The 14072-nt window shown below is 34.6% G+C and overlaps 2 pseudogenes; both read right to left on the bottom strand.

Annotated features, from left to right (window-relative positions):
• Positions 1-3112: 3112 nt before the first annotated feature.
• LOC114396873 lies at positions 3113-4754 on the bottom strand (annotated as a pseudogene).
• Positions 4755-11641: 6887 nt separating this feature from the next.
• LOC114396756 lies at positions 11642-14065 on the bottom strand (annotated as a pseudogene).
• Between the last annotated feature and the right edge of the window lie 7 nt (positions 14066-14072).

The raw sequence follows: 14072 nt of genomic DNA, 5'->3' as shown, positions 1-14072 counted from the left end.
CTCCACAAACCCTCTTTAAATCCCTCCACCACCATGACTCATGAGTTTGTTCTCCCTCATTTAGAATGGCCCTCCAACCACCATATTTCAAAATTAACACTTCTTTCCAAAACTCCCTCCCCTCACCACGGAATAAATTTCATCTCCATTTCTCAACAAAGCCTCGTTAAATTACCTTATATCATTTACTCCTAGCTCACTCTCACTCTACTCCTTGCAAATATCCCCCCACTTAACCCATGCTATTTTTTTATTCTCATTTCCCCCTCCCCATAAAAGCCTCCTTTGAATCCCCACTAGAATCTTCCTCACTACATTTTGAATCCTAAAGAAAGAAAAGAGGTAAGAGGATAACACAGAATTTACCAAACATGATCTACCCCCAAGAAACATAAACTTGTGCTTCCAAAGTGTCAACTTCTTGGAAAACTTGTCAAAAATGGGTTGCCATAAGTTCAACTTCCTTGGATTAGCCTCAATTGGTATCCCAAGATATACAAATGGCCAAGATAAAATTCTACAATTCAAGAAATCTGCATATCTTTCCACCACCCTATTTTCCACTCCGACAGCCAGAAGCAACTCTTGTAGAAATTCACCTTCAAACAGGAGACCAAACAATAATGTTTGATTCCTCTTTTTAGGCTTCTCAAAATAGATTTTTTTCTTAATTAGTTTATATGAAAGTTCTATTTTTGGGTCTTTATTCTTTGAAATCATTTTTTTTCTAATTTATCTGCTGTTTGATCATTTATAAGGAAACTAGTCAGTTACTTGTGTATTCGAACGGGTAAGCTGAAAAATACAAATAATAATACATGTGTGGACTATACAAATATATTATACAATATTGTTATTTATTAAATTTGAAAGCAAGTAAATGTGAAAAAAATTAATATAAGCTAAAAAATTAATTACTAGCACATATAACTGATTTGAAGATCAAGCAAAAAAAAAAAAAAAGATATTATATAACAAAATGGAAGTAACAAAGTTATAATGTTAGAAACATTGTTTGTAGCAAAACAAAAGTATTTAATCTTATATGTTATAAAAAAATGTATAAATGATGGTTAAGATAAGCATGATAACATAACATCATGAGATTGTATAATATGGATGAAAATACAATAGTATACTAATTTATTAACTTCATAGTTACAATATTATACAATATTGTAATTTCTTAAATTTAAAAGCAACTGAATGAGCTGGATATAAATCATATTTCGTCTAAGAAATCCTCATCAACAACCATTGACGGATCAACAATTTTTGTCACCAGCTCAAATAAAACTTTTCTAAAGCCATAAACATCATAGGCACAAATTTGATGAACCTGTTCGATAGTAAATAAAATTCATGTCATAATAATAGATTGAAAGAAATATTTCTAAATATTTCAACATCTATTTCTCTGCATTCATATGTTCCTCAAGACAGAAAAAAGGAAAACACAATTAACATAGCACATAAATATAAACCACAACATCAATCACCTAGTATAAATGATTCATGAAAGTACTCAAATTTACACACTTGCACTTTTGAAAGACAGGCACAAACCAACCAAAGTTCTATGAGCTTTTTGTGTGAATGAAACAGTAGAACTTCTCAAGCCAATGGAAATCAGTACATGTTCAACACCCCACATATATCTTGACCAATTAACTACTTCAGGATGAAGAGCATCTCATGATTCTAGATAATTAGAATGACTTTCAACAGACTTTCTGAAAATTTATTTTGCTAGCACAAAACAATCAGGACAAAGTGATAACAACTAAAGAATGTTCCCATTCAACTCTAGATGCCAAAAAGTTGAGGCTGACACTAAAATCTTAAAACATGATGTCGTTTACTGAAAGACACTCAACCAAAAAATTATAAATAAAAAAATTGAAATTTATACGTCTTATTTTGTCTCAAAAAAATATGTTTCATTATCAAAAGAAATACAAATACATACTCTTATTACTTTATTCTTCATTACTAAGCTTACATATCTCTTTTTTTCATAATTAATTATACATTTATATTTATTTTAAATTGTTGTAAAGACAATAGTTTAATCATTAAATATGAATTTAGCATTGGCGAAAATGGAGTATACGAGAATGGTGCCTCATGCTATAAAATACAAAAAGACATAAGGTGTCACTTAGGTAACATTTTCTATAATCCTATGTGACAAAAACCGTCTATTTTGATAAATACTTTCTTCATGAATCCATTATGATAAATTTTAATTTTTAATCCATTTTAATAATAAAAAAACCATTATAGTCATCATTGGGCTGTTTAACCACTCAAAGAAGGAATAACTGAAGCCTTTAAATAATATTCTGGCGTGCAACCAAGATCATGTTCTAAATCTTACAGATTCCAAGCAAGTCTTCAAAAGACAAATTACCACTTCTAAAGACAATTTATTTCTGAAGTTCTACAGGCAGCAGATTATAGCTACCCAAATTAATTGCCACGCTTCTGTGCCTCTCGATCCTCTCTTTGACTAATCTAGAAGGAAACTTGGCCAGCTGTAAGAGTAGTTCAATCATTTATTACTAACTAGTTGTTATTGCTACAAGGGGGAACACACTTTAATTATAAATCTCCTAATGGATGATATTTTCCTTAGATTAATTGTTATTGCTGCAAGGGGGGACACACTTTTCCTTTATCTATTTTTTTTCTTCCAATTTTGTAAGAAAGAACAATGCATTAATCCAAGATAGAGATGGTATTTTTTTTAAACCACGTATGTGTATCTTTCATTTGAAACACTATGTGCAATTAAGTTTCTTTTTTTTCAAATATTTAAATAAAGATTTTTTTGCCTTCAAACCTAAACTCATACACCCATATATTTTTTTATACACCCACGTAAATCCAATAAAAACATAAAATACTTTAATGTTTTTAGACTTGCACATTTTCAGATGTTAGCTGTTGAGTCACACTAATCATTTTTCAACATATTCAACATATATGCCATATTCACAATTAAATAATTCTTTAAAAAAAAAAGCCAAATGTTTTACCCTTTAAGGTAAATATTACAATTATAAGTCTCTCTCATCCTTTAATGTTTACTCTCAAGAGTTAAACATTCTCAATGGTATATCTTAGACTTAACAAAATCCACCAAAATTACATACTCTTCACTGGACTTCTTATCCATTTCATTCCTCAACAATTGAGGAAAAAACAGCCAATTCGCCGAGATAGCCAAGAATGCCACCACGAGTGGCCCTGACAGGGCATGGTGCAGCCGCCATCCACGACGGAGAACCACCTTCTTAACAGCCACCTCCGCCACCGTGAAGCACAAAAAAACACGTAACTTCCCACGTGGAAGGTACACGTGTAACATGATAATAGATTAACTCATGCACAAGCCTAGACACAAGGAATGTGGTCAACATGGCAGCTGACGTGGCACATGAGGGACCCACTAAACCCATAATTGTACAGCTTACGTGGTTGTATACTGTAGAACGTAGAAGACAAGAAATCATAAGTAGACATGGCAATGGGACGGGGCGGGTACGGATATTGTCTCCCCAATCCCTTATCCCGACTCCTCAACATATCCCCATACCCGTACCTGATACCCGACGGGTTAAAGTTTATTATCCCATTCCCATACCCATCGGGTACCTGTTGGGTATCGGGTATCCCCGACTCCGTCCCTTATCCAATTCAAATTAGAAAAATATTTTTTTTTGTAAAGAAATTATTAAAAATTTGATTTTACAAAAAATAAATTGATTGTTATACATTTATTTTTAACCACTTATATATCTATAAATTTATCATAGCGCATGTGTCTACAAAAATCATTAAGAAAATAATATTAAATTATGTAAAAATTCTAAAATAAAATTAACTAGTAATAAATATTCTATGTCTTTTGATTAAATTATGCAAAAATTTTAAAGATTTTAATTGGCGAGGCGGGTTCGGGTTTGGGGTCGGGACAGATCTAATAATCCCATACCCGTACCCGTATCCGACTTTTGATTATCGGGGAAAACCCAAATCTGAATCCATACCCGTTCAACTCGGGTATTACCTGTCAAAGTTGGGACAGATTCAGACGGGTACCCACCGGTATGGATTTTCTTGCCATGTCTAACCATAAGGTTCCATCTATGACCCCAAAAATCATGAAGTGAGGATGAAAGGTAGGGTTTGTTGAAGTGTGGTTCTATCTCCAAGCCAAAAAGGGTTTGAACCGGGGTTGCAATAAGAGCAAAAACAAGCTCTAAGCCAAGGTACAAGTGAAGACAATAGAGGACTAATATGAAATGAGGGTGGAAGTATTCATTGTACTCATAAACACGTGCGATCATTGCAAAAATAAGCAATTTTAAGGGCAATAGCCATTTTGGCTTTTGGGTGTTGGTGGTGTTATTTTTATTGGTTGGTGGATGTTGTTTTGGGGTGATGGGGAGGGAAGCTATGGAGATGAAATGGACAATGTTTGAGGGTGATAGGGCAAGAGGGCCTTTGTTGAAGGAAAAAAGTAGGAGCTTGAAAATGCCAAGTTGAACAAGGAAGAAGGAAGTGTATCCAACTAAATTAGGTGAAGAGATGTTCAAGGGAAGGATGATGAAGAGGTAGAGAATAGGGAGAAGGGAGAGAAGTCTCAAGAAGCCCTTTGGTATTCTTGCAACTATGTAATAACAATAACATAAACCTAAGATGGCTGAAATCCATACTTTGATGAACCTTTCAATTTCACCATACATCTCCTCTCCTTGAAGCTATGAGTTGAGTATGTGAAATGTCAACGGAAATTATGAGTATTGTTATAGGGTGAGTCTCGGACATTTTTTTAATCATCATGTGCTATAGAAGACTTTAGACAGGAATGATATTATATGTAAATAATTGAAGATGTGTTATAAAATATGCAACACAATACACACAATATATATTATATTCGAAAGTAAGCGTTGACTGGTTCAATGATTCTTGTTGTTACTGAATAATACTAATGGCTTATATTTTCCTTTTAATTGTTATATATTGCAGCCAGAGAGAGAGAGAGAGGTGGCTCGACTTTCTTCTATGATTGTCTCCTGCAGGGGACGCCGAAGGGGATGCACTTTTTTTTTTCAATTTTTTTAAGGGAGAAGTGAAGAACAATGCCTTAATTCAACAAAGAAAAGATATTTTCCATTAAAAATAATCTCTTTGAACCCAATATAATTATTATGTACAATAAAAAGAGTTTTCCAAATATTTAACATAACTACTTAATCAAATCTCATTCAAAATCACTAATTAAGGTAGAATTACAATTTCCTATTAGTAGATATCTAAATTATATATATATATATATATATATATATATATATATATATATATATTGCTTAAAAAATCAATTTGGTGAATCTTTCCCTTTGATGGCTCAAATCCACTCATGCACCATTTCACGGGTCGCAAAAGAAAGAACTTGAGGGAATCTTGAGTTTTGCAGTTGTCAAAAATTGTCCACCTTTGTAGATGATGGCTGGTTGGCCTTAGGGAGACAAGTGTAACCATAAATTGTTAGTCAATGATTTCCTAAAGTATTCCTTGGCACAAAATGACAAATTCTGTTAGCAAGAAATTAGTATAAATAAAGCAATTTTAAGGCACACATGATATGAAAAAAGCTAAGTTTCCTTTCTTTCTTACCTTGTTTGGAGGTGCTGGCCTCGAATCCAATTTTCTTTCAAGTTTTCTCTATCAATTTTGGTGCTATCGTTCCATCCGGTCCACACCATGGGTACCTTCGATAAGCTTGATGAAGTTTTACTCAGACTCACCAATCATCAACTATCCCTCGGCGAATCCATGCACTCACTCACTCAGAAAATTGATGAACTCCTTAATCGTGTCACTCCCATCCTCTCGTCATCTTCTTCTCCAACACCTCCACCATCACCATCGGTACCTGGAAACAATCACCGAATGAAATTAGATGTGCCTCATTTTGATGGCACCGAACCACTTGGTTGGATTTTCAAAATCAACCAATTCTTCGAATACCATGGCACACAAAAGAATGAAAGACTTACCATAACTTCGTTCTACATGGAAGGCAGGGTGCTGGCATGGTTCCAATTAATTCTACGTGAGTCTTTCTGTCCCTTGCCCTCTTTTCTTTGAAGAACTGTGCCACCAATTGGAGGAACATCCTGAGTATCAACATCTCTGACAAGCAATCACGGTGGACCCCGACAAGCACTCTGGATTCACTCTTGTTCATAACTTGATCCTCAGGAAGGAACGAATTTGGCTACCAAAGGACCTGCCCCTGATTCCCACATTACTGGTGGAGTATCATACAACACCCACGGGAGGCCACATGGGGATTGTGAAAATGATAGCTCGCTTGACGGAAAACTTTGAATGGTCAGGACTTTGAGAAGATGTCACGAAGTTTGTCTCGCAATGTATTGATTGTTAGCATGCTATGTACGAGACACAAAGAGCAGCAAGATTACTATGCCCTCTATCAGTTCCCCATCAACCTTGGGAAGACTTATCCTTGGACTTCATCACCGGGCTCCCACCATATCACAGCAACAAAGTTAATACTGGTAGTGGTTGATCGATTTTCAAAAGGCGTTCATCTTGGCATGCTTTTAGTGACACACACAGCCCATGCGATAGCCTCGTTGTTCATGGAAATCATGGGCAAGATTCACGGCCTCCCTCGCAGCCTGGTCTCCGACTGCGACCCCCTGTTCGTTAGCAAATTCTGGCAGGAGTTGTTTCGTCGGAGTGGCACACATCTAAGGATGAGCTCCGCTTATCACCTACAAAGTGATGGTCAAATGGAGGTGCTAAACAAGGTCATAGAGCAATGTATGCGCACATTTGTTCATCGTCGGCCAAGGGAATTGGGCAAGTTTCTTCTCTGGGTGAAGTGGTCTCATAAGACTTCATGGAATGCGGCAACAGGCACCACTCCATATGAGATCACATTCGGGCGCAAATCCTTTAATTTTCCTGAATATATCGCTGGTTCTTCAGCTTTGGATGAAGTTGACGAACAGAGAAGAAACATTTCAGGTCATTCGCAAGAAGCTTCTCAAAGCACAAGACCGTATGAAGATAACTGCAGATGCTAAATGAAGAGAGGTGATCCACCAACCAGGAGATTGGGTTATGCTTAAATTAAGGCCCCACCGAAAAGTGTCCGCGAAGGGACCACAAGCAATCATGGGCAAGTTGGCTAAGAGATTCTACGGACCATTTCAAGTTCTGGAACGCATAGGACCCGTGGCATACCGCTTGAAATTGCCGGAAGAAGTCCGCATACATCCTATTTTTCACCGCTCCCAGTTGAAAGCATTCAAAGGCTCCCTAGAACATATTTAGGAAGTTCACTTTCCAAAACAATTTGTTCAACACCAACCATTCATTACTCCTTTAGCTAGCCATATTAGATTATCAGCGAGCTTTAGAACAAGGGCCTAGGGAAGTGTTGGTGCAATGGGAAGGGCTATCCCCGGATGACACCTCATGGAAGAATTTGGATCAATTATGTGAGGATTATCACCTTGAGGACAAGGTAATTTTACAAGGGCCAACGAATGATACAAAAGCTGGGGCAGTTAATAGAGAACACAAAACAGAGGTACAAACATAGAAACCAAGGGTACAGATAGCGAGAAAGTAAAGAGGGCCATCACAAAGCCCTCTTACCTCAGAGACTACGTATGAGAAGGAAACGTGAGAAAGGAAGCTGACCTGGAATGAAGAATTGCTAGATGATGACTGGTTGGCCTTAGAGAGACAAGCATAATCATAAATTGTTAGCCAATGATTTCCTAAAATATTCTTTGACACAAAATGACAAATTCTGTTAGCAAGGAATTAGTATAAATAAAGCAATTGTAAGACACACATGATATGAAAAAAGCTAAGTTTTCTTTCTTTCTTGCCTTGTCTGGAGGCTGGCCTCGAATCCAGTTTTCGTTCATGTTTTCTCTATCAATATATCTTTAATATAAAATTTTAACTGAGGAGAGTAATTTATCAGAAAATTTAAATTTCTTTAATATAAAATTCATTGTTTGGATGTTTTTTTTTTTGAAGAATTTAAATTTTTGGAATTTTAAAACATAATTTTAAACCACTAAAAATGTGGAGTTTTAACTTCTTTCTAAAAGGTGAAAAATTGAAATTCTCTTCTTACATTAGAACTTTCCAAAAAGTTCGTGTATTTCCTTTATAACCTTGATCCTCTTTTCCCCCTAAAAGTCTGAAATCGCATTCTCGAACTTGTGACTCATTTTCTTTCACCCTCAATTTTAATTTTTTTATACAAACACAAAATTTTGAAAATAAAAGAATTTTAATTGAGGTATTTGAAATTCTTAGAATTTAAAATTCCTCAGAATTTTAAATTTCCTCATCTAAACACACTCATAGTGTTTTCATTTCAGATTTCTTCTTTTATTCCCAAAACCATAAATGCATATGCTACATGTTGCCATCGTTGTATGTCCAATATGTTTGTGATACCTCAAGTGTACCTTATGCAATCATAATAGTGGTTTCGAAAGTATGAATATCAAACCTAAATGACGAGTTGTATTCCCAATTAGTCAAGTTTATTAAATTAACAATTGAAGTAATAAAAAAGATAATTTAAATATTTTTAGAGTTTTGGATTTATAAGTAAACAAATATACGAATATAAAGAAAGGGTTCATTGATGATAAGAGTGATTAGGGGTTATGACTTACTAGTACTAATTTTCCTTCAACCCTAGTTGTAATAAAATGCTTTCTCCAGTTAATTACTCATTCACAAAATCAACTAAAGTCTATGATCAAGGTTAGAAGATGCTTCTTGCCTTAAATCAATACCCCAATGATCATTGGTTCTATCAATTTAAGTAAAAAGAAAATCAATTATAGGAAATATTAATTAAAGATTAACTAATGTATTGGAGATTACTCAAAGAGTTTGATCATGCAATTTGACATAAAACATTCTCTACCTAAATCTACCAATTACATGTTTAGTATTATGCAATTGATTAAGTATTAAAATGATTGGTTTCAAATAAACAGTAAAAACAAGTGAATTAATTAACATAAAATCAATGAGAAATTTCATTAAAAATGAGGAGAATGGTACAAATGAAAAGTTATCTAATAATCTTCGGACTAGCTCCTCATGATCAAAACAACACTAGCAATCCTAGATAAAATAAACATAAACATACCAATAAGTAGGAACAATGATCATAATCCATTCTAGCGATGTTGTTTAAGTTCTTTGGCTCTTAAAAGCTTTCAAGGTTGTCTCAAATTCGTAAAAGATAAGAATAAAACTCAGAATAATTGAAAAGTGATTTTTACATAGTCTAGAAACCTATATATAGCTTCCTAAAGATATTTGCTCGAAAAGGAGCACTACAATCGTGGTTAGAAGTGATGCTAAAGCCTTGAACCATTATAAATTGACTATGAGCCTCTTGATTTACCATGATCGTGGTCAATTTACCATGGCTATTGTTGGATCTTGACGCTGTTTGGGAGGACTCTTATCACTTTATTGTGATCATGCTGATTACCAAGACCATGATCAATGTACCACGATAGTAATCAAGTTATGTAAAGTTCTTAAATCTTCATAAATTTGTATAATTTCCTACTATTTCACTCAATTGAGTGGTTATACTTATGGAATATAAAACTAGTGTCCAATTGTAAATTCTACCAAGAAAATGCATACAAAATAACACAAAAGTTTGTACAAAATATCACTCACAAAGTGATTTATCAATAACTTATAAAAGTTCGATTTTAGAAACATTGTTGTGTTGTTTTATGAGAGTTAAAATATGTTTGTGAGCAAAAAGAGTTTTGAAGTTTTCAAACATCAAGGATTAAAAGGAAAAAAAAGTGAATAAACAAAAAATTAGGCAAGTTAATTGAATATTTTAGAATTCAATAAAATTTTCAAAAATTTTAAAAGTAAAAAAAAAAACTTACTTTTTTGTCGTGCTATTTCTTTATTTATCATTGGTCCTCTATTAATAAACAATTTAATTTAGTACTTTAATTTTTAAAACGGTGCAATTTGACCTCTTAATAATCTTCTTGTTCTCACTATTTGTTTTTTAAATTTTAATAAACAATTTAATTTGTTCCTTTGTTTGATTCAATCTCATCCCACTATTAATAAACAATGTCAAGTGAATTTGGACCAAAAAGATCAAATTGAATCGATTTGGAATTAAGCGATCAAATTAAAGATTTTATTATTAGGAGGACCAAATTAAATAAAATAAATAATGAATGAGACAAAAAGATAAAATTAAGCCTTGAAAAATTTTTCTAACTCCAAATAAGTGATATATAACTTGATTTTAATAATATATATAACTTGATCAATTTGTTTTTGAAAAATATAGAATCAAACCTGAACATAAAAGTTTGGGTACCAAAATTGCTGAAGCACTATGCTAAGAGGATTAAAGTGCTAAGCCAAAATCAAACATGTCTTGTTACAATACGAGTTCACCCCAAGCTTAACATGTACAACCCAAATTTTCACTCCAATTCAAGTTCTAGAAGCATAATTGGAAATTGAATTTATTTTTTACTATTGTAATTGAAGGTGAATATATCTTAACTCAAAAACTCTTCCGCAATTGAAAATTCTAAATCTTTAGAATTTTTCAATTAGGGTAATCATTAGGTTCAAGAATATCTAATTAGCGTAATTGTTGATATTTAGGGTAACCAAATGCCAATTTATAAAGACATTAAATTAAAACAAAGACAAACAATCAATTTAAAAGAAATGAACTTGAATTATAGATAAGAATTGAAATTACATCAAGTTAACAAAAATTTGAGTACACATTTTAGAAAAAAGGGAAACAAGAGAAAGAGAAGAAGGAAGCTTAAAAAATCAATTTGATGCCTCAAATCCACTCATGCATCCACCATTTCACGAGCCGCAAAAGAAAGAACTTGAGGGAATCTTGAGTTTTCCAGTTGTCAAAAATTGTCTGCCTTTGTAGGAACACTATTTTCAGCTTCTTCGTATTGTGTTGGTGTTAATAACGCTAAAATGGGCGTAATAATTAACACCAAAAAAACCACATGATTGGAACGTCGGAAACATTGAATTTGGAACACCTCTTACAATCTTCCCTGAGTGCTTTCCTAAATTCATGGTTGTACAAAGTGGGTCAAACTTCAAAGCATCAAAATTAGGAACATTTAACACAATCTAATTTATGAAAAAAATCCACATTATTGGACTTCAATCATAATGAAATTTTAAAAACCCACAACATTTACACGAAGTATATGCTTACGACCCTATAAAAACACCAAGTTAATTTCTTCTTAAAATGACACAATGAAAATTTTTAAGTATTTATCAACATGGAAATAAAAAACTCAATCCAGTTGAGGTCAACATCTACCAATTCTGAGCACAATAATAGAAAGGATTATAATGGTGAGAATCTTATAATGAAGAAACGTTAACTTTGGTTGGTGTAGGCATATACTTGTTAGACAATTCTATCCCTAACTTGTACGTGAGATGTTGTAGAGAAAGAAAAATGAAGCGAATACTAGAAGAGAAAATGAGGCAAAAGTAATTCTTTTAGGAATTAGATAATGGTTGCATTTTTTATTGAAGAAAATAAAAAGGCCACGAATGTCATTCTACAAAGTTATAGATGTGAAAAAGACGCACCTTCTATTTTCAAATTTGGACGCATCTTAGTGATGACTTCTGCCGAATATATGCGAAGGTTCTTCAGCACCCCTGCTCCAAATACGTACATGGGGCACATCTTGGATGATCGAGTGGTCTTCTCCTCCATCAGGAGCAATGCGCTGCACCAATTCAGTTGGCATGTAGTTGATATAGAGATCTTTAAGCTTCTCCAAGTGTTGAATTCCCGAGGGAACTGTTTTGAGTTGGGAGAGGTCTTGTAAAACAATTTCTTCCACAGAACACAGTGCTCCTCTGTCGATAAGGATGCACTTCAATTGATCCAAATATCTGAGTTGCAGTCGCTTTAGTTTCTGAAACCATCCACTTTGAAAATTCAAAGTTTCACCTTCATAAGCATTGCGACTTAAAACGAGGAACAACAACCTTGGCATATTTTTTAGTGATTTCAATGCATCATTAGTTAACCTGGAGCCGCGCAAACGCAGTTGCACAAGATTTGGGAACTGTAAAATCCAATTTGGCAACCTTGTTAACGTCCCATTTAAGACAAGCTTCCTAAGTGTAGACATAGGTGACGTAATGTACAAGTCAATTTCTTCATCATCAACAGTTCCTCCAAGAGTGGCATCTCATTTATTACGGAACACAGTCTTTTCGTGTTTTCCCCTAAATTTTACCACCAACAGTTCCCTTAACTGCTTTAGCTTTCCTACCTCTCTCATCAGCTGTACGAATACGTAGTTTCTCCAAGTGTGGCATCTCATTTATTACGGAACACAAAGAGCATGATCAGGCCCGTCAATATACTGACAAAACCCTGTATCCTTGACTTTTCTAATGATCATGTCGTGTATTAAGTCATGAACACGACACCTTTTAACTTTGCCATCAATTCTGAATGAGGATACTTGCACCAAACTTCTACGGACCAACCCTGATAAATATTGTTGCCCAACTTCTTCCAATATTTTTCCGGTTTCATGTTTGACAAACCCTTCAGCTATCCACTGTCTAATCAATCTATCAGATTTAATTTCATAGTCCTCCGGATACATTCCGAAATACAACAAACATGATCTGAGATTGATCGGCAAATCATCATAACTTAGACCTAAAATTTTTGTTATACTATTTAACTTAGAATTCCTCTCCAACTGGTCTAAACAAAGATTTTCACTAAACTGTTTCCATTCGGGTGCACTTTCATCTTTTTGAGACAAAAGACCACCAATGACAACAATTGCTAGAGGTAAACCTTTACACTTTCTAACAATTTCAAGAGACATATCTTTAAGTTCTTCTGGACAATCTCCATCGGAACTATACTGAAATGCCTTCTTAGAAAACAATTTCAATGATTCTTCTTCAGTTAAAGGTTCTTCTAGCTTAAGCACCTCAACAAATGATGATTTCTTACAATATCCAGCAACCTTCACATCCCTGGTTGTGATTAAAATCCTACTTCCATTTTTATTATCAATTACAGCAGATTCAATGTGATCCCAAAATGTTTCATTCCATACGTCATCAAACAAGACAACATACCTCTTGTTGCGCAAGCGGTTTCTGACTTCTTCGGTCAACGACTCCATGTTAGAAACGCCTCAGTAGTCCTTCTGCAGAGTAGGATTGAGACACTGTGATCAATGCATAGTAGTCGAAATTGTTACGCACCTGGTCATAAACTTGCTTGGCAAGAGTGGTTTTTCCCACCCCAGGAATTCCCACCACAGAGATGACAGTGCGTTTTTCTCTTCCCTTTGTCAACCAATTTTTCAATGTATCTCTAGGGCCATCAAGCCCCACAACATCATTTTCCTCGATAAAGAGAGGATCCATTCGAAGTTTCTGCCAGGTGACATCTTGATTTCCTCTAGAACTTGTTAGTCTTGGTTCTAAAGGAAAATGGGTTTGGAAACCATCTCTTTCAGCACGAACAAGCGATTTAACATCCTGAATCTTGTACGCACTTTGAAGGCGAAGGATTTGAGTTTTAATGAAGTCAACAGCCTCACATAGTAAAGCTGCACATCGAGGATCGCCAGGTTGCTTATCCTCACAGGAGATGTTATATTCATCGATGACATCTTCCATGTGAAAAGCTGCTTCTCTCAGCCGCATCACCCTTTCTTTTATTCTATGACGCCTTCCATCATCTTGTTCAGCTTCAGCCACTTTATCAGCATCATTAATGAAATCTTGAAAGCTTTCAAGTTCATCTGTAATGTCTCTAACTTCTTTTGGGAGATCTCTCACCATTTTGATAGCTTCCAATATTTTTGGAAGGGCATGCTTACCAGCCAAGGACACTGCAGTTTCTGCCATTTTAGTCTAGCTAGTTAGCGCTGCTT

Source organism: Glycine soja, chromosome 18, assembly GCF_004193775.1.
Source record: "Glycine soja cultivar W05 chromosome 18, ASM419377v2, whole genome shotgun sequence".
NCBI lineage: Eukaryota > Viridiplantae > Streptophyta > Magnoliopsida > Fabales > Fabaceae > Glycine > Glycine soja.
The sequence above is the reverse complement of the archived record's forward strand: the minus strand, read 5'-3'. Positions and strand labels throughout refer to the sequence as shown.